This window comes from Nesoenas mayeri, assembly GCF_963082525.1.
Source record: "Nesoenas mayeri genome assembly, chromosome: 2".
NCBI classification, from domain to species: Eukaryota; Metazoa; Chordata; class Aves; order Columbiformes; family Columbidae; genus Nesoenas; species Nesoenas mayeri.
This window is the reverse complement of record NC_137543.1, coordinates 155,423,928-155,438,753: the sequence shown is the minus strand read 5'-3', so window position 1 is coordinate 155,438,753 and position 14,826 is coordinate 155,423,928.

The window sequence follows — 14,826 nt, the reverse complement described above, 5'->3', positions numbered from 1 at the left end:
TGTGTGGTGATGTTCTGTCTTCATTGTCTACAGCTGGGCACAGGTGAGTTGTTAACATAACAAACCCACAGTCCTCATGTTTGTCTGTGTGATAAGGTTGTGACAGTGTTTTTGGCCTCCTCTGGTTAACTTTCAAAGCTGGAATTCAAAGGACGTGATAATTTCTATAAATAATGTGTTACTCCTCAAAAAGTCATACGGGAACACAGCTCATGTGAGTTTTACTCAGTAAAGTTTTTCTCCGGCTGCAAATTGTGTTTTCTCCATTATAGTAAGTCATGACTATGTATTAAGTAGTTTGAGCTCTATTTTATTGTTATATTAAATATCAGATGATCTCTGCTACAGAGATTACAGCAACTTGCTGTGTTTCCTAGGAATTAAAATACCAGTTACAAATCAGCATTTTTGCACAGAAACCAAATACAGCCATCTCATTTTCTCCCAGCTCAGTGGCTGTATCTCCTGTGCCAGCTGCCAGGGCTTGGGGCTGGGAAGGGGAGGACAACTCCTGTGGCTGCTCCAAGGATGCTCCAAGCTCCCTCCCAACCCCAGTACATGATGGGTGTTGTTTGTGCAAACGTTGATTATTTTCTGTCTGGTCAAAAGCAAGAACTGGAATGGCTATGGAATGACTTATGACTGGCCCTCATTTTTGCTGGATGGATGGAGGAAAGGCATTTTTTCCACCCTTTCTCTCCAGGTTCTCACCAGATAAAAGAGCACACGTTCCTGTGTTGCAGAATGTGGCCACAGGTTGCACGGGCTGACTCCTGCGTTAGTGCCATCACAGCAGCTGATGTTACAGTGTAAAGCAAAAGCTGACTGACTTCACAGAGGTCACATTTATTCACTCTGAATATTCTTAGCCCATTTCAGAAAGCCTTGAAGATTATATTCTGATAGTATCAAGCTAAACAAGCATCAGTTTATATATATGTAAGTCCTGCTGAAGGCTGTGTGTGTCTCTTAACTGCACGTGAATGCACAGAAGCTCATTCTTTTTAAGGTATCTTAGAATGGGTGCCCAAAAATTAAGACAACCTGGATTCACAGGAGAGCTGAGATCTCATCCAAAAAGGGCCTATGAGAGAGGGGCCCATTGAGATGTTCCTACAGAAATGAGTTGTTCGCATGTGACCATGAAGTTCTTCAACACAAAGTGTGGTGGCTTTTCTGGCTCTGTTTTGAATTGCAGCATACAGAGAGATGTAAGAAAGCTTCTGATCAGGTGGCTTGGGACAACCACATCTTGGAGAAGACTTTATCCTGCAATGCAGAAAGGCCCACAGACAACTGGGAACATGTCCAGCAGTACCTACAGCCTTTCCTATCCATCACCAAAGAACTGCTGGGACATACAAGATTGAACAAGGAGGCTGTGATCCCTTTGTGGAGGGAGATTCCTAAACCTTGGACTTGGACACAATGGAGATGTTATGTTACGAACAGAGGTTGTTTAGGAGCAGGAGATGGCATGATCACTGAGAGAGGTCGCTACGGTCTGGGTTTTCCTGGACTTGTTAGGATGCTCCTCAGCTCATCAGTTGAAATCTGACCCATGATGTGGGGTTTTGTGGGTTCAACTTGCTTCTTGTCACCACAGGCTGGCATGTATATGAGGTCAACTGCCCAAACATGGCACTATCTATTCACATCTTCCACCAGAGGTGGCTGTGGGAGATCTGCCACTGCAGCAAAACCAAGATCAGACCCTTATTTCTTTTGCATGAAGGCAAGACCTCCGAGCATGAAGTTTGTCTCAACCAACACACTAGTTTTCATCTTGAAATATTTTGGTTTGACTCTGACCCTTGAAAAGTGGTCCAAGTAGTCTTAGCAGTAAAATATTTCACCCATTCAAAAGTCTAAACCATTATTTTTACAAAAATGGGGTGAGTGATTTCAATTTTCAGACTTGTTTTCTTGGTTATTTTTTCATGGTACAGAGATTTGTAAGAATGTGCTGGATTGGGAATTATTTTGTTTTGATAAATCAGCATTTTTTGAAAAAATAAAAATTTAAAAGGTATTTTAAAAAATTCTTGGTCACTTTTACCAAGTGTCCCCTTGCTCACTCACCACTCTCATCAATCTTTCATTTCCTGACCCAGCGTTAATCACTTTCTTCTTCCTTCATGTCCCTTCTCGGCTGAACAGCCTCCTCCAGACTCAATACCAGTGTCATCGTCCTTTGGACTTCACCTCTGTCTGTGTCACCACAACGGCGTCTTGAAAGGCAGCAGATACCTGTGCCAGATCTGTAGCCTGCACACTGCACTGACTAGACCTTTTCATTCTCAGAATTTACTCTCAGCTTGTTCAAGGCTTCCCCCCCCTTTTCTTTCAGCCTGTTTCTGAACCTTTTCCCACAATAAAAAGTCAGCTTGCTGGAAGGACCCGCATCCCTCATCTCTGTGCCTGCAGTAGCAAGCAGGGAGCTGGGTTCTTCTGCAAAAATCTCTGCCTTGCTCTGACAATCACGTTTCAGAAGATGAATTGAAGGTTTGTGGGGGCTTTTTCATTTTGTTTTTTGTTTGTTAGGTTTGGTTTGGTTTTTTGTTTGTGCTTTTTGTTTGGTTGTTGAATTCTCACCTGTTCTGCCCTGGCTCAGAAGAGCAGCTTTGCAGTGCCAGCAACGTAACTGTCATGTTGGCCTGGGGACGGCCATGATTTCGAAGAGCGGCTCTGGGAGATGGAACACCTTGGACTGGTTGGTAACTCTGAAACCTACAAGCCATCATTTAGTTTTTAATACCGGTATCTGTTGCACTGTTGGTGCTTTATAAAAAACAAGCTACTGTTAAATGGAATGCTGCGTATAATTTTAACCTGATGCCATTCAAAAGCAAGAAAACTTGTCTATGATCCCTGATCACTCCTGGTGTGCAGCTGGAAGACCTGGGATGCAGGTCCTTCTGGACCTTCTGGTCTTTCTACACAGAACCATGCTGGTGGGCTGAGCAACGTGCTCTGATTTCTCCAGGAAATTTGCTAGTGCTGGGCCAGTGGAAGAGGTGAAACAAGCTGGTGTAGGAAAGACATGCAACACATCCCAGCCAGCATCATGCAAGCACACTCCACATTTTACCCTGCATGGATCAGACAGCAGAGTCCAGGAAACTCTGTGAAGCTGATGGAGATGCAGAGCTTGAGCTAAGGAAGAATCGCCAGGAATACATAACCTGCTGACTTTGTCAGCATTAGCAGAATAAATAGTGCAAAAATCAAAACTTCAAGGACTCTCTTGTGCAAAAGAGACAAGCAAAGCTCATTCATTTCCATGCAGAGCTCTGCAGCAATTAACTTCTTTGCAAACTCTGGTTTTAACCATTTTTCCTTGCTTTACTGAAACAACCAGACAGTGTGGTCAGTGAAGCCCTGATCCCAGAAAGGATTCAAGCGCAGGAGAAATGAAATTAGTTCAGTGGGATGGGAGATGTGTTGAGCATCACAAGCAGCTCCAGGTCTGGAGTTCTGCTCGCAGAAGGGAGCAGCAGCTGTAGGAGAGCAGCAGTGACTGTCAGGGCTGAGGGCTGGACGTCACCCCTGGAGTAATCCTTCTACCAAACCTCCCATAGGTCACCTCCCAAGCACCTTGCTTAAGGTTATTTTGGAACACATTGAGTAAGAGTGAAGAGCTTCACAGTAGTAAGCAGCTGAGGTATCAGCTAGAAGTAGAAGATAGTGATGGTATCAAGATAACCAGCCCTGATGATTTCACTCAGATTTTCATCAGATTTTTTCCTTTCTTGCAAAGAAAGCATTTGGTATAGTATTATCAGGGCTGATCCTCATGTCACTGCTTAGTTTTCACTTCATCTTTATTCAAACAGCTTGCAGTGCTGCTGGGATGCGAGTCCTACTATGGTATGAACAAGTTCATACTGAATGCAGACTTGAAGATACAACCTGGAGATTAGGGATTCTCTTCATGGAACTCAGTTGCAAAACACAGACATTACCATAATTTTAGACATCCCAGGCTATTTGAGGCATCCATGTGGGGCTGGTAGATTTGGCATAGGAGACACATAGCTTCCAAGAGTGGCAGCTGAAAGCCACACAGAGAATGTAGGACATCTTGGTTAGAATCATAGAATTATTTAGGTTGGAAAAGACCTTTAAGATCATTGAGAGAAGCCATAAACCTAACAATGCCAAGTCCACCACTAAACCATGTCCCTAAGTGCCACAGCTATGCATATTTTGAACACCTCCAGGGATGGTGACTCAACCACTTCCCCAGGCAGCCTGTTCCAATGCCTGACAACCCTTTCTGTGAAGAATTTCTTCATAATACACAATCTAAACCTCCCCTGGTGCAACTTGAGGCTGTTTCCTCTCATCCTAAAGTGAGATGGCACTAGGCTCAAGTTTTGAACCCCACCTTCAATGTTCACTGATTTGTGAATCAGAGATGTCGCTCGGTGTTGAAGCTGAGGAACACCAAGATTTCAGGATTTGGCCCAACAGTCAAACATTGACAGTAGAACCTGAAGCCAACAATGCATGGATATCTCAATGTCATCACACCCACAGCTCATGGTCATGAGAAGGGGTGAGCTCCTGGAAGATGGAGCCCGTTGAAGTAAGTTTGAATGCAAAGTTATGAGGCTGATAGAACAAGTAGCCTCACACAGGAGGCGGCGGATGAGTCTTTCCCATTAGAACTGCAATGGGACGTGGGGAAAGAACAGCTGCATTTTCCTGCCTGCTCCTTGAGCATGTTCCACCTGCATAATTGAAGGCAGGGGGTCAAATGAGCCATCTGTTGACCTGGTTGAGGAATCAGAGCTTCCCATTAATTTAAAGATATTTTTTACACTTTATTAAAGGCCTAGAAGGAAAGGAGAGACGGATAAAAAAACAGTGGTAAGAAGCTTTGCCTCAGAGGCACAGGTAATATCTGTAACAGCTGCTACACCCTGTGCCTGAGCTAATTGTTAAATGAGTCACCCTGGCAAAAGAAGCATTAATAAAGGGAAGCAAAGACTGAACATCTGGAAAATAATATGAAAGGGGAGAATTTTCATATTTTGGAACTCCTTGCTGGGTGGGAACTGCTTGGGGAGACGGCTCTAATTGCTTGTCTGAGAGAATGAAAAGTGAATCTATTCCCAGTCTGAAATCAGCATAGTCATTGCGTATTCCTCTCCACTCTCCCATCACAGAACCACAACTGTTATGTGGGGCCCTGACCTGCAAAGACCAAGACACACTCTTAATCTTTTGCACCTCAGCCAGACAGCGATGTGGGTCCATTGGTGTGCACCAGCCTCCTCAGGACCTGGGTCCAAGCTCAGGAGAAGTTGTTTTGAGCAGCTGAGTGCAAGATGAGCTACCAAAACAAGGTTATTGTGGTGGCACCCGTGTTTTGATGCTGATGGGTGGTAACCAGGATACATTTTGGTATACCCTCTCTTCTGCCTGGGGCTGTCAAACTTCCTTGGCAATGGCCATGGGGTAGAAGGTGAGAACATCAGACCTTCTGCTGCCTGCTCCTGCTGTCCATGACCCTGTGCATTGAGGATCTTTGCTCGATATAGGGAGCTAAAGACATGGTCAAGTCTCAGGCTGGACATGAGGAAGAAATTTTTTACACTGAGGATGATAGAACACCAGTCCAGGTTGCCCAGACAGGAGGTGGATGCCCCATCCCTGGCAACATTCAAGGCCAGGCTGGACGGGGCTCTGAGCAACCTGAGCTGGGTGAAGATGTCCCTGCTCATGGCAGGGGGGTTGGACTAGATGAGCTTTGAAGGTCACTTCCAATCTAAACTGTTCTATGATTCTATGATCCTAAGTTTCTCCCTCTACAGAAAAATGACATGGCCAACATATAGCAGACTCTTCTGTGCACACCTCCAGGGAAACCTGGTCCACCTTGGCAACAAGCTCTGCGCTAAGTGTCCACACCACTGTCTGAGTCAGATCCTTTCCCCGATTTGACACTTGAAACTGGGCTGGATGAAACTCAGGAACATTTTTGGGTCTCATTCAGCTTCGTGAGGGAGAACCAAACCGAGATGTGATGGTTCCCTCTGATGGTGGGACACTGGGATTTTAACACATACCTGGAAAACAGGTTGTGCTGAGGTGCTCGTGCTCTGACTGGGCTCAGCTTTGCTGCTCGCCATTTCTTCAGAGAAGTAGCTAATGATTCTTCCACCTTCCCTCTGTTTGGTCTTCTCACTCTTCTGTCATTTTACACTTTCACTCAGTCTCCTCTTTCCTACCTTGCAGAAGCAGCTCCTTCACTAAACACCTTCAAACAGCAGGAGGATCTCCATCCAATCCTGGTACTTACCAGCCCAGGGCTGGTCCCTGCACAGATGAGTACATGGCCAGGTAATTCCTAGGCAGGGGCTTCCCAGGGCACATGTCCAGGAGGACACAATGGGTCTTCAACAGGCACATGGTGAAGGCAGAGGAGAGAAGCAGCACTGACCAAGGATTCTGCAGGAGGACAGGAGCCACAGCTCTCATTTCAGCAGAAATACAAAATATGAGTGGACTGATCCACTTTTCTAAATCGAGCCTAAGAGCAGCTCAGCCACCACCCCAACATGATGTCACTCCCAGCCGTGGCTCACAAGGCATCACCAGTGGCACATCAAGACCTTCTGAGCTTTTAATTTCCACCTGCAAAAGGAATGAGAGAGTTTTTCAGTATTTTATGTTTGCATTTTTGAAGATGAAGATGCCAACCTGAGCACGGGCAGCGCTGACACTGAGCACCCCACTCTTAGGGTCCCTCAGCACTGCCCAGTGTGCCCCAAATCTTCTCCCTTTGGTGCCACTGAAGGGAGGACAACATTGGACACCTGTTTCTAACTAGCCAAACACAAAATTGTCAGAAACTGGTGACTGCAATCTCTTTCTTCCCAATTTTCTTCTAGAATAGGTGTGGGTGGGAATCAGTTTTGCAGGCAGAGAAATTGCAGGAGTTGAACAGGAGTTCTGACATGTGGACATGTCACCAGCCCGTTCACAGCATGTGCCATGACGCTGTGGCATCTAACCAGGGACACAGAGCAGAGAAGGGCTCAGTGGGGCCATGGCATGCCAGGGACAGGGATGGAGAGGGAGGGCACCCATGGGTGCAGGAAGCGAGGTGCCACAGAAGCACGGGCGGGGAAGAGGCTGCGGCAAAGGAGGGGGTGCACAGGGGGCCGGGGCTGGGCAGGCACGTTCCCAAATATCCACGCAAGGATCCTAAAACGTAATTATGAAATTTTAAAAAACAACTTGACGTTATAATTATAACGGTTCCTGGAGGAGCCGCGTAATTGAATTCTAGGGTGTCTTGATCTCATTGCAGGCGCTAACAAGAGAACGGCTCAGCTTCCCTCGCAGCCTTCCCGGAGCCCTGCAAAGCTCGGGAGACACCCAACAATTCAATTATTGTTTCCCTCTGGAAAGCAGATCATTTTAGACACACGGCCAGCTCTAATTACAAAGGAGAAGGGGGGAAATTTCTTGTGTCCAAAATTATTTGACTCATTAAAAGGATTTACTTTCCACCAGGGCCTAAAGAGTTGAAGCTCTGGTGGCGGGACAAGGAGAGGAGGAGCAGCAGGGCTGGTGGGGAGGGCAGGGACCCCAACCCCATAGCAGCATCCCCAGGAGCCTGAGCTCAGGGCTGAGCCCCTCCAGGTCCTCTTTCCTCAGGTAAAGCCATTTTCCACACAGAAGGAGAACCAGGACTGCAAGCAGCAGTGGCCACCAAACAGGTTTCATGGCAGACCATAAGGCTTTGCCCAAGCAGCATGTGAGGAGAGTTGCTGACAGGAGCCAGGCCAGGGCTGGTGCTGGGGAATCTTCCTCCTCCTCTTCCTCCACCTCCTCCTTGCTCCCCTCAGCAATAAAAACAAGGTCTTTTATTCACAAGCTTCATTATGGTGGTGTGGATTTTTTTTGGTTTTTGGGTTTTTTTTCTCAGATGATTTTTAAATGCTCTTTTGTGGAGAAAGACGATTTTACATAGGGGAGGTCCCTTTGCCAATTACCATTAATTAACTCATCTCTAATAGATTTTTTTATAGCCTTCCATTTCCTGTGGCCAGGCAAAGGCGATGGGCAGGAGGCTGAGCTGCTGCTCTGCCCCAGGATGGATCAGGCCACTCCAAACCCTGCTGAGACAGCACTTCAGAATGAATTTTTTTTTTCAATTTTTATATATATTTTTAATAATTATAATAATTACTTCAGAGGCTCTGCAGGAGTGATGCTTCTGCCTGGTGTGCTCGGCTCAGGCAAGGGGGAGGTGATGCTGGGCACAGGGCTCCCAGGACCACTCTGTCCCCCCATGCCCAAATCCACTCCTTCCCTCCTTTCCAGCACAGCAAAATTAATCCCAATGTCATGTTTATGGTTAATTTCAAACCTAGCACTTGTTAGATAATCCTGTTAGTAGCTTGCAAAAACAAGGGACCCCTTGTATAATCAGTAATTATAACAGGCGTTTTATGTTGAATTATATCTAACAGGCAAGACAAAAAGGCAAATGTGTTTACTTCATCATTCAAAAAAAAAAAAACCCAAAGCAGTCCTCTCAGTAGTGAAATTATACATCGGGGGGGGGGAATTAAAACTCAGAGCGGTTGGGATGTCAGAGCCAGGGTGCCATGGAAGGAGAATCGGGGTGATGTTGATTTCACTCCCCCACAAGCCAGGGACCGTCGAGGTCTGCCGAGCCGACAGGTGCGGTGGCCCCGGGGGTGGGTGCCCCTGCCCGGATGCTGCCCCGAGGGCAGGAGGAAGAGGTGGAGGAAGAGTGTGTGTACCCCAGGACAGAGCCCTGCCGCCCCCCTGGACCCCGCTGCACTGATCCGCGCCGACGGGGCAGGCGATGACACCCGCACCCTACCGCACAACACCGCTGGCCCTTTGGGGAGGGAGCTGCAGGCTGCGCAGCCGGGTGCGGTTATTCCGCGGCGGCAGGCGGAGCGCTGCAAAGGGAAGAGCGAAAGAAAATGCAGCCGGAGGAGGGACCCTAACGAAAAGCGGCGCCACGAAAGAAGGAAAAAAATACAAAGTAAAAAGAAAAATATTAAAATAATTAAAATAATTTTTAAAATAATAATAATAATTAAAAATAAAAAAGCCGCGCTGGCTGCTACGGAGGAAAGGGCTTAAGGGGTTTGTGTCCCCCCTGGGGGAGCAGCGCAGGGGCCGCGCCCGCGGAGGACACAGCGGCCGAGAGCGGCTGCCCCGCGCAGGTGACCGCGCTGTGCCCGAGGCCGCGGGTGCGCACCCTCAGCCGCAGCTCCGCGTTGTCGCTACGCGGGGCCTGAGGGCTTCGGGCCGCGGGGACCCCCTGACAAAGACCCTTTTGTCTGGCTGTAGGGCCACCGGTCCAGGCTTCTGTGATTTATTGGTTGTAATGTCTGATTGAAATAAGGTGAAAAAATAAATAAAATAAAATAAAATAAAATAAAATAAAATAAAATAAAATAAAACAAATAGTCAGGTGTAGGCTGGAGCGCACGGTTCTCTACAACTTTTTCCTGTCTTAAAATTATACTTTCATTAAACCGTCCCCTAAAATGTGACAATGTTTAAACACCGGAGTTATTGTAAATACGTTTAATCAAATAGACTCTTGAGGAAATCTCCCTCCATAAACACGCAATCTTGTCCTTTAAACATGTCTATAATCAGAAAATCTAATTAAAAACTAATAGGAGTGCCACGTTTTGTTAATTCTGCGCAGGGCGCGGGCGAGGCGCTGCGCCCAGGCGGCTCCGCGGCCGGGCAGGCTCATTTCAGGTTTTACATATTAGATGGCAGATTTCGCCCGCCTGCCCGGATTTCAAACACGATGTGTCAGGACGAGAATCAAATGTTGTTTTAGCAGGAAAGTAGTAATAACAAATCCATTTATGCAAGCACATTAGAGCGGCGGGAATCCTGCCTGTTAGTTAAAATTTTTGAGCCAGAAAATTAAAAACAAATATTTAACTTCGCAATTTTGAACCTCTGGCTGCTGCTGCCGTTAAACTTTTCGCATGCATATTCAATGAATTAAACCCAAGCTCTCGCCCAGCCGAGGGAAATGGTTTTAATGCGGTTTAAAATTAATTAAGAAGAGTTTGGATCGATTCCTCGCCGAGGCGCGGAAGGGACGCGCTGCGCGCAGCCGGGCCGGGGTTAACTTTGTCAGAGGGTGGCGGGTCCCCGGCATCCCCGCAGCCACGGCCGCTGCGCCTGCCACCGCGGAGTGGAGCGGAAAACCCGCGTTTCCCACGGTGCGGGGGGCCGGGGAGGGGCGGCGGAGAGGGCCCGGGGAGGTGGTGCCGCTCCCGGCGAGCGCCGCGCTGGTTCCGCGGGTGCGCATCGGCTGCCACCTCCTTCTGCCCCGCGGCCGGGTGTCCGCGCCCGCGCAAAGGGCCGCGGTGCTGCGCCAGCCCCGGAGCCCGGCTGCGGCTGGGAACCGGCGGGGATGCGCTGATGTGAGGAGGGGCCGAGGCTTCCGCGCAGGCCCGCGGAGCGCTGCGAAGGGGAGCGGGGGCGGCGCTGAACTTGAGCGGGGCTGAGCAAGGAGAAATGGGGCTGGGGCTTTGGAGGGAAGGGGAAGGGGAAAGGAAGGAGAAAATCGAGAAAGAGAGGGAGAGACAGAAAGAAAAAGGAAGGAAGGAAGGAAGGAAGGAAGGAAGGAAGGAAGGAAGGAAGGAAGGAAGGAAGGAAGGAAGGAAGGAAGGAAGGAAAGACATATCCAAAAGGAAAAACAAGCAAGAAAGACGAGAGAGGAGGGAAGAGAAGCAGCAGCCACACGTCCACACCTCGGCAGAGCGTGGAGGGGGCTGGGGCGGGGGGCGCAGGAAGCGGCAGCACCGGGCACGGCGGGGCACCCCCCCAGGGCAGGGATCATCCTCCCCGGCACCACAGCTCCTGCCTTGCCCCTTCCCCGCAACCCGCACACAAAAGCACTCACATTTATCCCTCTCCTTTTCACCTCTTTCTTTTTTTCTCTCCCTACAGTCAATGTGTCAACAGAGCATCATTTCTCGGTAAAATTCAATTTAACGACTGCAAGATGCACCGGCAGCCCCAGGTCCGGCTGCAGCAGGACGGGGTATTTGCCAGGGCTATCGATAATCGCAGCTTTTTGGGGAATTTGGGAGATGCTCATCATCGTGAGCCTCCAAGTGTCATTTCCTTGGCTCGCTGGGGAAGTTTGTGGAAGTTATTTTTATTGATGTACTCCTGGTAGATTGTTTTGGCAGTTACAATTTCCGTGTGACACATCCAGCCTCTCCTCCGAAAACCGAGGGAAAAAAAATAAAAGAAGAAGAAAAAAAAAGAGCCTTGACATTTATCCCCAGCTACTGCCGCTGCTCAGTAACGTTTAATTACAAAACTCAGCTGCGATGCCAGCCTGCATCGGTCATTAGGAACCTTTCTTAAAATCTTGTCAGCCTGCAATGAGAAACAGATTTAATGGAGACAACCACATACCTCCTGGTCTGCCAGCTGAAACTGAGACTATGCAAAAGAGGATAGAAATGCCAAATAAGCCACGGCATTCCCTTCCTAGCAACCAACTCTTTAAATTTCTTGTGCTTTTTTTTTTGTGTGTGTGTTCTTGCTTTTTTTTTTTTGTTTTTCCTTTCTTGCCCTCCCAACCTCGCTCTGAAGAACTGCACAGTATCATCTTTATTTTTACGAGACGCTTTGGGGAGGGACAAACAAGTTTTTCCCGGGGGTGTCACTTGGGTTGGTTTGGCTGGTTTTGTTGGTTGGGTTTTGGAGGAAAGAGGCGATGAGAGATGGAGGCGGCCGGTGTCGTCCTCCTTCCCCCCGTTGCCCCTGTGTCCCCCTCGCCCCGTCCCCTCCTCGTTCTCCCCGCCCCCCCGCCCCGGACCCGGTTGTCCTTGCAGCGAGGGGACACCAGGGGGCAAGAGGCGTTCACAAAGGCTGTCACCCTCCATCCCTGCATCCCTTCATCTCTCCATCCTCCCATCCAATCATCTCTCCATCCCTCTGTCCCTCCATTCCTCCATCCTTCCGTCCTTCTGTCCCTCCAGCCTTCCTTCCCTCCCTCCCACAGGGGTTTCAGTCCCTCACAATGGCAAAAGTCTGATTTCTACTTAAAAAATAAAATAAAAATAAAAATCCACAAAGTGGAATACATTTCCAGTGTCCCCCAACTTATCTAGACGTGCACCTCTTGGGCACGGCAATATGCTGCCTTGGATGCAGCACAACCAGGTGGAAACGATATCAAGAAGCCTTATAAAGAATGGCACAGTTTGTTTAAGCCAACCATTAATCCTACTTACCTTGCTGCTATTTGGACCTAATCCTATTTCCTCCGTGCATTATAAGGACAGTGAAATAACACATTTTTGTTCTCCTGGCCGGGAGGAGCGTGTTGCCGGTGCCTGGGCTGCCGCCGGAGCCGGAGGAGCGGGATGCGCTCTGCGGGCAGCAGCAGCTTCCAAAGGAAATCACTCAAGGGAAACTTCACCGGAGACAAAAAAAAACACATTCAATTTCCTGACTACTGCTTTCTTCCCCGAGTTATTTATTTTGGCAATCGCACATTCAATAAATGAAATATTCAATCAACTGACCTCCTTGCCAGCTTGTGTGATTCTTTCACGAGTCCCTTCTTTTTTAAATTGTATTGCTTAAATAAACTATGGGGAGGGTTCCTGTATTCCAGCTTTGCTTGGCAACTGGTGTATTATGTGGCTTATGAATTTTGCAGACAATGAACCCCAGTGTGGCTGAAGCAGATCATACACATGCCATAAATATGTGCTATTTCCTGGGCATGTTAGACATTAGGGCGAAGTATCAGTTATTCTTTCACCTTTTTCACACCTTTTCCTTTCTCAGACTTTGACCCAAATGCTGAGAGTTGGGATGTGAAGCTAATGCCAGAGATTTTGCTGCAGAGACAGAAACCTCTTAAAATAATCAGATGGCAAAATACCAGGCTCACCCCCGAGAGCAGCGTTTGTAATGCTCCTGCCTGGCATTTTATTCCTTGCTTTATCTCCCCATATCACACAAATCCACACACTGTGTATCATTTCTCTTTGAAATGCCATGAACTTGGTGTTTTAAATCGAACCAGCCTTTTCGGGGTTTTTTTCTGTCTTTATTTTTCTTTTTTTTTTTTTGTAGCTGCAAAACAATAGAGATTGTCAAAGGGCCCCGGGTTGAGCTTTTCTACGTGTTCACAAAGCGTTAAAGCTTTATCGAACAAACCGGCTCTGTCTGATCCCTGCCAGACAAAAGGCAACTTCCATTTTCTTCTGCGGAGGAGAGGGGGAGAGGGGGACAGAGGGGAGGTACAGTAGGGCTGGGTGGGTCTAGGGCCCCAGGGTGCCCAAAGGCAACGGTGGGATCCCCTGTCATCCAGCCAAGACCCTGGTGCTGCTGGTCTTGGTCTATGTGAAGGTGCTGCTGATGTGTTCGACCTCATGCAGGTGGGGCACACGGTGCCAATGCAGCCAGGGGAGCAGCAAGCCCTGCATGGCACATGTTAGGGGCTTGGCCACAGATTTTGAGTGGTGCTGTACTGCACCCACCCAGGGCAATGCTGTACCCATGCTGAGGAGTGCTGCACCCACAGAATCACAGAATCACAGATCACAGACCAGCTGGGGTTGAAAGGGACCTCTGGAGATCATCTCATCCAACCCACCTGCTAAAGCAGGTTCACCAGAGCAGGTCACACAGGAATGTGTCCAGGTGGGTTTGAATGTCTGCAGAGAAGGAGACTCCACAACCTCTCTGGGCAGACTGTCCCAGGGCTCTGGCACCTCAAAGAAGTTTCTCCTCACATGCAGATGGAACCTCCTGTGTTTCAGTCTGTGCCCATTGCTCCTCATCCTGTCGTTGGGCACCACTAAAAAGAGTCTGGTCCCATCACCTCGACACCCACCCTTGAGATATTTATAAGCATTGATGAGATCCCCTCTCAGCTTCTCTTCTCCAGGCTAAACAGACCTAGCTCCCTCAGTGTCTCCTCATAAGAAAGATGTTCCACCACCTTTGTACCCCACTGCTGGACTCCCTCCAGTAATTCCTTGTCCTTCTTAAACTGGGGAGCCCAGAACAGGACGCAGTACTCCAGATGTGGCCTCACCAGGGTGGAGCAGAACGGGAGGATAACCACTCTCGACCTGATGGTCACACTTTTCCTAGCGCATCCCAGGTGCCATTAGCCTTCTTGGCCACATGAGCACCCACCCCAGGCAGTGCTGCACCAACATGGGGTGAGACAATGCTGCCTAGTGCCAAGCACACCTTAGTGCCACCCTCCCAGGACACAGGCCAGCCCAACCGTCCCTTCTTTGGTCACCACATGCTGTGCCCAAGCAGCCCAGTACCTGTCACGTCCTGCCATGTTTGCTCCAGCTGCACATGCATGTGCCCTGCCCCAAAAATCACTGTCTGGCATGGAGCAGACACATGCTACAGGGCCACGAGTCCCTCCTGAGACAAAGCCCTCTCTGATGTCCAGCCAGAGACACCATCGAGTATTAGATGAATTAATATCCCCCCCCCTAAACAAATAGTCCTGGACACCTTGAATTTCTCCTTGAGATTCTGCAGACAGCAGAACCAGTCCCTTGATCCTAAGGTTCACCCTGGTGATTTACAATTTCCATGGGGGTGGGGGATGTTAATGAATTTTCAACAAGACAGGATTGGTTTGTTCTTCTGGATCTGTGCACCACCATGGTGACTTGGAATAGTAGTGAGGCGTTGATGAGAGAAATAGTCAGAATGGTCTTCTGGGAGACACCATGGGCAAGGGGACAACTGGCAGATGAAGGGATCTGTAAATTTCAATATCTGGAT